This window comes from Poecilia formosa, unplaced genomic scaffold, assembly GCF_000485575.1.
Source record: "Poecilia formosa unplaced genomic scaffold, Poecilia_formosa-5.1.2 Scaffold352, whole genome shotgun sequence".
NCBI lineage: Eukaryota > Metazoa > Chordata > Actinopteri > Cyprinodontiformes > Poeciliidae > Poecilia > Poecilia formosa.
Genome location: NW_006800291.1, coordinates 210933 through 223548, shown reverse-complemented (window position 1 = coordinate 223548; position 12616 = coordinate 210933). Strand labels below are relative to the sequence as shown.

General features: G+C 39.1%; 1 protein-coding gene and 1 long non-coding RNA gene across 13 annotated transcripts in view; one reads left to right on the top strand and one right to left on the bottom strand.

The window, feature by feature from the left end:
• agrn (agrin) overlaps window positions 1-12616 on the bottom strand; it is a 593620-nt gene that overhangs the window by 370905 nt on the left and 210099 nt on the right. The window lies entirely within an intron of this gene.
• LOC107833255 (uncharacterized) lies at window positions 8073-12610 on the top strand. The gene is made up of 3 exons (XR_001658968.1): window positions 8073-8084; window positions 11701-11712; window positions 12437-12610. It is a non-coding gene; the product is annotated as an uncharacterized LOC107833255 (long non-coding RNA).

Genomic DNA, 12616 nt, shown 5'->3' with positions numbered 1-12616 from the left:
TTTCCGTTGTTTTAAAAGGGTTATGTCAGGCTGCCTTTTCCCGACCGCCCTGCACCTTAGGGGCTTAAAAATCAAAACAAAACAAAAAACGACGCGCACATCGCGCAAAACTCTGAAACAGGAGAAGCGGGACATAAAACGGAGCGACGAACTAGATGTGAATTATGGCATAAAAACAGAGAATCCGACGCTGAACAGTGAAAAGTCAACACATGATGTGAAACACATGATGATTAGGAGGCGCAGCAGGTGATGGATGAAGATTAATGATGGTCAATAAACGATAAAATAAATCTAGCAACAGGAAAGAAACTAAAGTGGACAAGAGAGGATAATACTAATCAAAGGAAACTAAATGGGAATGAATGAATAACAAAATGCAAGAATAAACTAAGAAACTAAAGTAAATACAGAGGAATAAACTGGTATGGCAAGACCTTTCGATCAATAATTAATACAGAGACTGTATGGCAAGAATAAACAGACACTATTTCCAGATAAAAAGTAAAATAATATTGTTGAAATGTCATGGGTTTGTTGAGACCACATCTAGTAGTGAGAATAAGTATATCTTACAGATCATAACAGTAAATAACTTATCACTTATTCATGTTTTTAATTAGATTTAAGAACCAGATTTGTTCTGTGTAATTTCTGTCCAGTAAAACTATTAATCTATAAATCAATAGACAGGTTTATATAAAGATATAATCACTGTTTCTGTCTCATATTTCTATGGCCTTAAAAGGATCTGGAACTTTAGTTTTTCCACTGAAAGCTCTGGTTTGCACAATAAATGCCATGTGGGTGAAATTTTATGGATGATACTCTGATGTCCCATTCTCCTGAAGGCAGCAGAGAGCTGCACCACCAGAAACTCTCAGAAACACTGAGAAGAGCTATGATTAATGTAGTTACGGTTCTATCCATGTTTTAATGTTGCAGAGCTCAGTCGTTTTGCAAATAGTTCAAAGTTTAAACTGGCATGTTGTTCATCTTTTATCTGATCATTTTGTGGAATATTTAACAACTAGAAAATGGCACAAAATAAGAATATTTTTTCCACTCTGATTGGCTGCTGTTAACCCTACCAATTTTAAGTTGAATGTTCATTGCATTTTTCGTAGACGCCTGTGAAAATAATTTCTATTCCCATGGCTTTTTTGTTCTCTGGGAAATTATTTTTGATGATAAATACAGAAACAAGCATAAAAATCAAAACATCTCCAATGGTGATAGTAATAATGATAAAATAATGGTCAGTGCAAAGTAGCCTGCAAATTTTTTGGTGGGGGGCGGTGAGGGACCTGGATAAAGGCTGGGGGGGCGCTGGCCCAAAAAAGGTTGAGAAACACTGGTTTAGCCATTATTGTTTTGCTATTAACACACACACACGCACGCACGCACAGAAACGTGCATTATTTCTGTCAGACTCCAGCGGTTTCCCTTTAATGATCTGTCAGTTTGCTGAACCAGTCAACGTCCTGACATTAAGTCAGTGTATGTGAGTCATGTCACATGGCGATGATGCCCCTCCCCAACTAATTGCTCAGGGTTTCTAGCTGTGTCTGATGGTTAATGTGGGAAAATAACTGGATTTGTTTCATGTGAGACTCAAATGTTCCTCCTGCTGCCAGTGATCAGCTGGGTCTGATGACTGCAGCTGGCTAAACTCCTGATGCTTTTCCATGCAGTAGTTCTGACTAAAGTTATGTAATAACGCTCGCCGTCAGTCAGCGACAAACATGTTAAAAACAAACCAGACACCATCCTGTCACACTCATTTTTAGTTTATGAAGAAACTAATGGTAGAAAAGGTTATTTACTATGAAAACATCTTTCTATAGCCGGTCTGTTTTCGTGTATGTCTAAATAAATAAAAAGCACAATATTTATTAACAAGATTTTTTCTTACTTAACTTTTCTTAATTTGTGTTTCTCATGACCCTATAGCTGACCAAAGCCACAGAAATGAAGCAAAGACAGAAAATAGATGGATGGTTCAGTTACACTCAATATAACTTCAGATAAGTGGAAAAGTCTGAACATAATAAATAATGTAACAAATAAAGTAGACTTTTGCCAGATTCAGTCATTTTGCTTTTTTTCCCCCAGTAAGACAGATACATCTAAAAAGAAAGAAAGCTTTCTCAAAGAAAATTAATTTTTGTTGTGTTTTCTTAATTAAAATGATCTCACAGAAATCTGACCTCATTATAATAAGACCTCAAAGAAAATTACCTTTACACATCGACATTAAAATTAATCAGATCCAGCTCTAGTAATAGATTAGATTTTTTTTTGTTGAAATTTATCTGAAGAAAATCTGAATTTGAACAAAATAAATTATTATAGTATTTGTTAACTTGTGGGGAATCATTTTCTCCTTTCGTCATGGTTTAATTTTCACACTGATGTGTCTGGAAGAGATTGATCAATAAAATTTTGATCTGTGAGAACAAAAAGCTCCACAACATGAGTGAACAGTTACTAAAGCTGAATGTTACTGACAACATCAGCCTCCAGGTTCTGTTTCCTTCATCAAAATGTCTGTGAGATTTAAATACACCTCATGGGTTTGGTTCCATCCAGTCGGACATATTTTATGAAGAAGACATGATATCTGAGCAGATCTGGCCTCCATGTTGGCTCAGTGACGCTACGCTTCTCTGTGATGTTTTCCATGACAGTCAGACGAGCCGGGTCGGCACGCTGCTGGGCTCCTCACACTGACTCACTGCCACTCTCTGCTCAGCGCTGGCTGTCACCTGCTGTTCAATGCGATTCTGTTACAAGTGAGTTCCAACCCAGAATATTTCCTCAATCATTCAGGACTTGCAATCCTTCTGTCCTCCTAAGCTGCTGTTTGTGTTGTTTAGCAGCAGAATAATGTAGAGAAGCCTGATCTGTCCATCCTGCTAACACTGCCTGGCCGTCCAGAGAGGAAGTGGCATCTTCAGCTCACATCAGCCAACCTACAGCTGACCTGTTTCCAGCTCATGCTGACCAAGCTCTTTGCCTCAGGCCTGAACCGGGCCCTGTCCGTTGGTAGAAGATCATTTTAATATTCCTGTTGTCTCCTGCAGCAGAAGTGCTAATGGACCCAAGACTGCTGTCTATTGACCTCCCACCTTCACTTCCCATTGGCCTTCTAAATGAACAGGAACTAATTCAGGCAGAAATAAGTTCCTATTAAACGCCTCTGATTTTCTAACCTGCAACAATAGTGATTACAGAATGTAATATCCTCTCCGCTTGGCTGCCTCGCCCTGTTTACTCACTCTTCGGCACTGACATTTGTCCATTAATAGCCATGTAAGGAAATTATTCTAGTGGACTGGCACAGACAGAAAATTAATGAAAGAAACGGCAAAAGGCGGACTGACAGGAAGAGAAGCAGGGAGGAGGAGAGCAACCTGGGAGCCTGGCTGCTGTATGCAGAGCTAGCAGAGAGGGACACTTCTCCATGTGGCTAGCATATGGACCCAATTGTGGTAGCGCCACAGGATGGCTAGGAGCAGAGAATCAGACCAAGAGAGGCTGGCTCTGACAGCCTTTACACTGGAACGGACAGGCGCAGGGAGCCCAGGGTGATACAGATGTCAATCTCAGGCCAAAACCGCCATCTGCCACCAAGAGTCAGCCAAGCTGCACTAGCCAGGTCACACAGAGAAGGTGGAGGGAGAATCATTATCAGCTGCTATCAGGAGCGAAAGCAGAAGACAGATGTACAGAAGGAGAAATGATTTCCTCTGAATAAATTGACAAGCAACACTTTTTTTTCCGATTGTCAGATTTCCTTCATTTGAATGTTTTACGTACTCACTGTTAGCATCCGCTCAGTGTTAACATTTTTATGTATGGCAATAGTTCCTAGCTTGGTCCACTTTAATCAAACTCTAGTTTGTCTGTCTAGAAAGTCTGGTTGATTGGGGAAGTGTGAATGAATTTAACTCTGATACGGACTAAAGAATCAAACTCTGGTTCAGCTACAAACCTCACTCTGGGTTCAGTTGAAGTGAACTCTGGTGAGGTTCGAATGCGCATATGAACACCAAACGGATAGCTCCAAAAGCAGGAAGTGAACAACAGCACAGGGTATTCTGGGTAAATGCAACCAAAACAGGAGAAATAGCTTCTGGTGTTTTGCCAAAGCCAAAAGAGAAAATCTCTAACCGCTGAGATCTTATCTCCATTTCTGTTTCCATTTTGTGACGGAAATGCAGCTCACTCTCTTTCAGAAGTTTTCTTTGTTTTGTTTCCTTCAGTGGCTCCTGGTGCAGTGCCGCAACAGGCAAGGAGGGGAACAGGTTTTTCAACTAGCTTGGATCATTTGACACAATACCAGTTGAAAATGCAAATAATGTTGCAATTTGGCCCCCAATCAAACCAAGTCTACTGGATGTGAAAACATCCTAATTTGTCCGGCTGACCTCCCACCACTCCCGCCTGTTTGCAGTCCAGTGTTCATGGATTCACCTGCTCACAAGTTGTTTTGTTTTAGCTGTCAGGTAAACCAACATAAACACATTTTGGCTTTTTTGAAGCTACAGGTTTGAAGACAACAGTGGAGAGATTTAATCAGGATTGAAAAGGACTGTTCATAGCCGATCTCCACTCAACCTACCAGAGACTGTAGTCTTCCTTTCTAACTTCTTATTTTGAAGTTAAAAAGGAAGCAGTTCTTGAGGGACTGACACTTGGTAACTGAAGAAGCAGTCACTACTTCTAAAATGGTTTTTGGTTGCAGATTGGACATTTGCAACCAAAATGTACAGATAAAAAGAAACTGACAAATAAGTATTGAAATGTTTCGTGTAGTCGTAGCTTCTTACTGATCAAACTTTAGCTGTATTTTTCTAAAACTGGGAGAATATGAAAATAATTTGAGGCTTCTTTCTTAAAACATAAGAGTAAAGACCTGCTCAAACCTGATTTTAACTATTTAAAACAGATTACAGATTTAATAAAGTAGTTATTTATGAAAACAAAAAATTCTGGAGTTTCTTAAAAACCACAGCAACCATCGCATGTAATCTCGTGAATATCAAATACTGTTGTCTCATGACCAGAATGTTAGTAGTATTTTTATTTTTCCAAGTAAAACAAATTAGTACAGTTCTGTTCAAAATAATAGCAGTCCCACATCACTAGCAAGATAAATCACTGTTTTTGTTTGAATTTCAACTTCTACACTGCAAGTACGTAAGTTTCTAGAAGGTTTAGTAAAGGTATAGAAAACCAACAGGCACGATATGCATGCTGCTGATTCTGTGAAACTGAATCATTTACTGAAAAAGGGGTGTTCAAAAAATAGCAGTACTGAGTTCAATTAGTGAAGTCATTGATTATGTGAAAACAGGTGTTAAACAGGTGACCCTTATTTAAGGATCAGGGCAACTGACGCTGTATAAGCTGGATGTGCATTTGTTCTTGAAAAAAAAAGAGTAACATGGGTCATTCAAGACATTGTTCAGAAGAAGAGCGTTCTGTGATCAAAAAATTAATTAAAGAGGGGAAAACCTATAAAAAAGTGCAGAAAATGATAGGCTGTTCAGCTAAAATGGTATCTGTGAGTACTGCAACAATCAGATGATGTCTATATGTGAAGCCAAGCTACCAGCAAGAAACCCCCACAACGTCCCATTGTTAAAAAAAAAGACATGCTGAAAGCGACTGCAATTTGCCAAAGAACATATTGATTGGCCTAAACAGAAATGCCGTAATATTTTGTGGACTGATGAAAGTAAAATTGTTCTTTTTGGTTCCACAGACAGTTTCTCAGGCGTCCTGCAAACTCTGAATTCAAGCCACAATACACAGTGAAGACAATAAAGCACGGTGGTTCAAGCATCATGATATGGGGAGGTTTGTCATACTATGGTGTCGGTCCTATTTATTGGATACCAGGGATCATGGATCAGTTTGAGTACACCAGAATACTAGAAGAAGTCATATTGCCGTATGCTGGAGAGGAAATGCCCTTGAAATGTTTGTTTCAACAAGACAAACACACCAACAAACAAGCAAAATCATGGTTCCATGACACAGAGACAACAGACAAACAGAAAGTAATGGAGTGCCCAGCACAATACCCGGACCATCATCCCATAAAAAACTTGTAGGCTGACATAAAAAATGCTGTTCATCAGGCAAAACCAAGAAATACAGAGGAATTGTGTAACAGTACAGTTGTCCTGGGCTTCAATACCTGTTGACTGGTGCCAGAAGTTGGTTGACCCCATGTACCACAGATGTGAAGCAGTTACCAGAAACCGTGGTTATGCAACTAAATATTAATTTATGATTCTCAGGAAAGATGAATTTTCCAGCATTTCTTAGTTTATTTTTGAGTTTGTAAAGAAAGATGTCAACATTTTTAATATTGTATTTCTTAAAATATAATGTTCAAAAATATTGAATATTAAAATATTGTAATATTCAACTACTTTTTCTACATTTTTGCTTTGAAATAGAATGTGTAGTGTCCCCAATGTATTTGTGTTCATTAAAATACAATTTGAAGAATTTTGAGGTTTACTCACCTTTTTAAACACACTGCTATTATGAACATAACTGTACATGTGATCATCTTTAATATTTAATACCACCAGATCACAAATTATTAAACAGTCAGACTCTCATGCCAGGTTCCTGTTTTTGTCTCATTGTAATTTACCTCAAACTGAATTTATGTTGTATCAGTCTTGCACCATGGTTGAGATGAATTTTAAACAGAAGATGCAAATGGACGCTATCTCATCCATCAGCAGAGAAAAGCTGATGGATGAGTTAGGCTTAGTGAAAGAAAACTGGAAAAATGAGCAAGAGCAGGATATAAAAACTCTGACATTAGAAAGACGGTTATGGCTATGCAAGGTGTTGCTCCATAAGTAGAAAATGAATTTCAAAAACAGAAAAGCTTTTTGTTAATGAGGAGTATGGATGAGTCAGGATGTCATTAAGCACATAAAAAAATATATATTTTTAGATTCCAGATCCATCAAAAACTCATTCTACAAGCCTATAAATCTCTTCCTACAACAATAATCAAGATTATGTTTCCTTATAAAATAATTACTGTTTCCTTCATGTCTTATTATCTGCAGCTCAGCATTTCAGCTGACATGCCTCTGACATAGACTGTGGTTACAATATATGAGCAGATTTACCTGACTGGCATACTGGCACCCGCACAGACAGTGACAGCTATTAAACTCTGGGACACTTTCATTTGCATTTCCAGTAATGAACACGCTCTCTAATTCCTTCTCCTTTACTTGCATTTCCACAGCGCTTCGCTGGCAGCTGGCTGCACGTCGAGCCCGGTCCTCTCAGAAAGAGAGGGCAAAGAGGGAATATTAATTGGCGAGCGATACCTTCTTGTTGAGACGTGGCCCATAAATGAAGCAACTATAAATTATTTATGTGCCTAATCAGATGCCATGTGCATTTTCTTTCAAACAAGACAGCTTCTGTGCAGTTATTTTTATTCCCCCCGGCTCACCGCCTCCTCCTAAATAATTTGACTTTCTTCTGACAGCAATGAAGCCAGAAGCTGGAAGCAAAGGCCTAATGAAAATATGGCAGCATGATGACGAAATCGCTGTTTTCAGGCTGCAATCGAGGTCAAGAAAATGAACAGCCAGCTTAGCAGACATCGTATGTTTGCAGGTTTATGGAAGGTGAGCTTCCTGTTGTAAATAGAAATAATGAACAGAAATCATGGAAAAATTAATGATTCATGGAAAGAGTATCGCCCAGGACACCAAGCATGTTGAAGTGTTGAAGTAGAAAGGCTGGGCGAAATGGATTTAAAGTTTTATTAAGATATTTTGTGGTAATTATGTGATAATGATAAACATGACAATAAGAACTTTTCATTGTTTTTTTGTTGTTTTTTTTTAGCGTTGCAGTAGATTGTTAAGGCCTAAAATTAAAACAGCTAATCCAAAAGTAAGGTGATGTTTTTGGAAGCCTAGTCTGTGGCTTTTACAGCGCCGACAATTTAACCATCAAAAGCTCAACACAGCAAAGTACAATGTGAGCCATTACAGCAGGATGCTGCACACAAAAAAAAACGTGTTCCCCTGTTTGTAAATGTTGTGTGCTACTGCAGTCGGAGCTCAGGGTTAGCCGGGTCAGTGCCGTCACAGATGTGTTGCAGTTAGAGGGAAACCAAAGCTGGAAAAGATGGTCATTACTGTAGAAGAAGAAAGCGGCGAGTGTCGATAAAGAACAACCGTCAGACACCAGCCAGCAAACAGATGGTAATATTTCCTCATATAACCCTGAGACCAGCTGTCTGTCATCCACAGGCTTTAGCTGCATCCCTATAGCCACACAAAGCTCTCAGACACACACACACACACACACACACAGAGTATATCTTCTATCTTCACAGGGACTTGACTTCCAGTCATTTTCATACTTATTGCCTTATCCTAAGTCACACATTAGCCCGAAGCCTGACCTCTAACCCCAAAGCAGTACTCCTGGGCCGCATACGGAGTAGTGGGTCCTCACAGTGTAGTATCTGTTGAAAAAACAGATACTACTGTTTTTCCAAACAGCAGTTTTGGAAAAACTACTGTATGACATGCTAAGGTAGCATGTCGTACCTTATAAGGTACAACATGTTAAAACACACACATTAAGACGAGATAAGTGTAACAAACTGGCATTCAAACAGTAGAGACACAGACATGTTTCCTCTCAAAATACCACAAGGTCCCAAGGGTTAAAGAAAATGCACCGCTAAAATTTGCAATAAGAAAGAACAATAAGGTGGAAACCTGAAAGTTCAGTGGATACATTTATATCTTTGTTCTGGACTCAGTCAGATTGGAAAAAACAGAAGATAGAGAGCAATTTCTACAACACCAAGTCTGAAAGACATACTTCTGTTCCATAAGCTAACTTATAAAGAGTCAGCAGCCTTTCCTCATAGTTGCTGCAATCTGACGTGAAAGCATAAGTCTGGTGCTGGCAAACACACACTAAAGCCGCCTTGAGCTACACCACAAATTACACTCAGTGTTTGAGAAGTGTCCGTTTGCTGGGCCTTGTTACTGACCTCTATCTATAAGACGAAAAGAGAGGACAGCATTGCTCCACAGGGATCAATAAAAATGAAATTTTTCAGGACTCAGGGTCACAACACAAAACCTCAATTGTGCTTCAAGAGTAGATTCCATTTTAGCTGCTAACTAGAGTCCACAAAAGGTGGAGGTTCAGACTGGAGGAACAGCTGTCTTCTCTGGCTCTCAAACACTTTCTGCCATAACAGCATTGATAATTGGTGTGTACAGATTTATGCATCACCATATTTCTAGTCCAAGGTGGAGGATTAGATGATGTTTGTCTGCTGCATTGACAGGCCGTCCTGTTTTCTCACCCCTCCACTTGATGGTGGCGCTGTAGATGTTCAATGTCTTCAAACCCATCTCTGGTGTTAGAAAGCCGACACGGTGCCACTCTGCATGTGTTGCTGCGGGGAACATCTACAGTCAATGTTTGTGATTTCCAATAGATTCCTAAACCGACTGCCATTTGTACATGCGCTGTACTTCCTGTAAATTAATGAGAAGTTCGGCATCTTATAGACACGGTGGTGAATTGTTCAGATCTTTCATAAAACAGTAAACGTCTAGAAGACTGCTAATTTTGGACCAGAGGTTATAATCATGCAATCAGCTTGAAGCCAAAATGATCTTGTCCTGGTCATCTTTTGAAATATTTAGACTCGGATGGGCTGACCAGAGTACAGAAGGTTCTGCAATTGTTTTGGTGCTAACTACAGTTAGCAAGGCGAGCCTAATACATTATAATTCACACACCATAGAAACATCTGCCTGCATGTAGAACTGATTTAATCAAATTCAGTCCTGATAAATTATTAAAACCTGATAAATTATTAAAACCCGATGGGGCCCACCAAATGGGCCCCATCAGTTTATCAGCTGGAATTCTGACCTCACTGTGCAGAAAAACAAATAACCTGCTGGTTTTCTTCAAAGTGGAAATATTAGATGTTTTTACAACCGTTAGGTTGATGGTGATGAGCAACCAAACCTGTCAATATTATGTTCCTGTGGGATTTCTAGTCAAAGTAAAACCTCTCTCTTAAAGGATCTACTTAGTGTAAGCATGTCAGCGTTTTATTATTATTATTATCCTAGATATTAAACTAATATTTTGTTTTTTGTTTCAGACTTTTATTTTTAAGTAATAAAGGAAGTAGTTATTCCATTGACAAAGTGGGCTAATAAATACTTTTCATATATTTTTTTAAGTTTTAAGAGAGTATAAGTTGCATCAGTTGATAACTATGCTGCAGTTAGCATCAGCTTCAGCGCTAAGCTAAAAGACACGAAATGGAAGAGCTACTAAAGCCACATTAGAAGCGTTAAATTAAATCTACCGTTTATTGCGCATCTCTGCGCAGTGCAGCGAATTTAACTCATCATGCAGGGTTGGTCCAAGGCTGCATGAGGCCTTGAGCAGAATTTGACATAAGGGTCCCTCTTCCTGCTAAAATCATCAGCACCTCTAACAGCTTCTGTGTTAGATTTAGTGAAATCTGGGAGACAGGGAGTAGTTTAATTGGCCAACATAAAAAGCAATTAGTTATTGTTGCAGTTTACCAATATGTATTTGTGAACAAAAAGATCTCAAACTCAGAGATTAAACTCACAGAATCAGATTGTTGCTATGGCAACAAAACAATCTAATTGTGAATATATATATATATATATATATATATATATATATATATAGACTTTTCTTTTTTAGTACATAAACTTACAAACAATAAACTTAACATTGTAAACATACTTATACGCACCACTCACGCACTCACCATTCAAACCTGCATTTGTTTAGTTCCAAAAATATACAAAACCCTTTAAATTAAAACAGAGAAAAATAACAAGACAGTATATAAATAGAAACTGTAGTCAAGACAGACATGCCATACAGCTGTTAAAGTGTATGATGATCTACGTCATGATTCTATGTTGCTGATTAAATAAAATCATATGGTAATGACAGCGTATACATGTCTGAGCTAAGCGTATGACTATTTGACAACGTATGCTGATCTGACAGAACACCTGGACACCGCCCGATTTAATAGGTCTTGTTTTACCTCAGACACTTTAGCCTCCAGTGCAGCCATAGCGCTCCCCATTCCAGTCAGTCTTTCATCTATACTATCCAGCTTGACTCCAAAATCCGACCGGAGTGGTTTTAGCTCTTCCAACACTTCAGCTATGCTAGCATCCTCATCGCACGTTGGACTCAGTGTTGTTTTGGTGGCTGTCTTGCGTCTTCTTGAAAAAATTTCGCACTTTCACAGTGTCGTATATCAGTGTCGTATCTTCCGAGCCTTATTTACAGCTTTTACAAGGGTTTTAAAAGGAAATTTCGGACACTGTCCTCGGAGTTATTCACTGTGCTACAATCTCGGATCTCGGTCACGTGACCCCAACCCCAATGGGTTATATGCCACAGACTTCCGTCTTAGCACTTCCGCATTTTTTGCCACATAGAATGGTTCCGGTGCACAGGCAACATTATGTTAACAGTGGCTCCTCAGTCGCTGCAGGACTATTAATGATGCTTATAGAATTATTCAGACGTCCTGAAACGCTCCAACAACAAATGATTTAAGCTGGATGTGTCAAAACTTCACAACAGCTTCGAAGGTAAGTTCATAAATCGTTTGTATTCATCACCATAATGACTATAAATATACATACATGCATACATATAAGTTCAGTCCATTTACCATTTACCATCATACACTCCTGATCAAAATCTTAAGACCAGTCAAAAAATTGCAAGAATTTGCATTTTGCACTATTGGATCTTAAGAAGGTTCTAAGTAGAGCTTCACAATGTTAAAGGAAAAAATCAGTGCAAGAGACAAGACCTTTTGAGGGGGGAATTTTCTGAAAACTGCATTTACACTCAAACATGATTTTTTCAGCTGATCAAAAGTTTAAGACCATAGTCTTTAAAAGCCAAAAGCTGTGCAAAAATCTGAAATCCATGTCATTTTCTGTCAAGTCTTTATACTGCCAAGACCTCCTGATGGCAAAAGCAAAAAAGCTCACTGACTTTGAACGTGGTAGGATTGTTGAGCTGCATAAGCAAGGCCTCTCACAACGTGCCATCGCTGCTGAGGTTGGACGCAGTAAGACAGTCATTTTGCATTTTTTTAAATGATCTTGAGGGTTATGGAACAAAAAAGTCAAGTGGTAGACCCAAAAAAAATTTCACCAGCTCTGAGCCGCAGGATCCGATTGGCTGTCCGTCAAGACACGAGACAATCCTCTACCCAAATTAAGGCCATTACTGGTGCTGACTGCAGCCCAATAACCATCAGACGGGAGAGAAGGGGCTGCGAGAGAAGGGCTTCAGAAACAAAAAGCGTCTTCAAAGGCCACGTCTTCTTCAACGCCACAAAATTGCCCGTGTGGACTTTGCAAGGGTGCACCAAACATGGGACATCGAAAGGTGGAAGAAAGTTGTCTTCTCTGATGAGAACAAATTTAACCTTGATGGTCCTGATGGCTTCCAACGTTACTGGCATGACAAGGAGATCCCACCT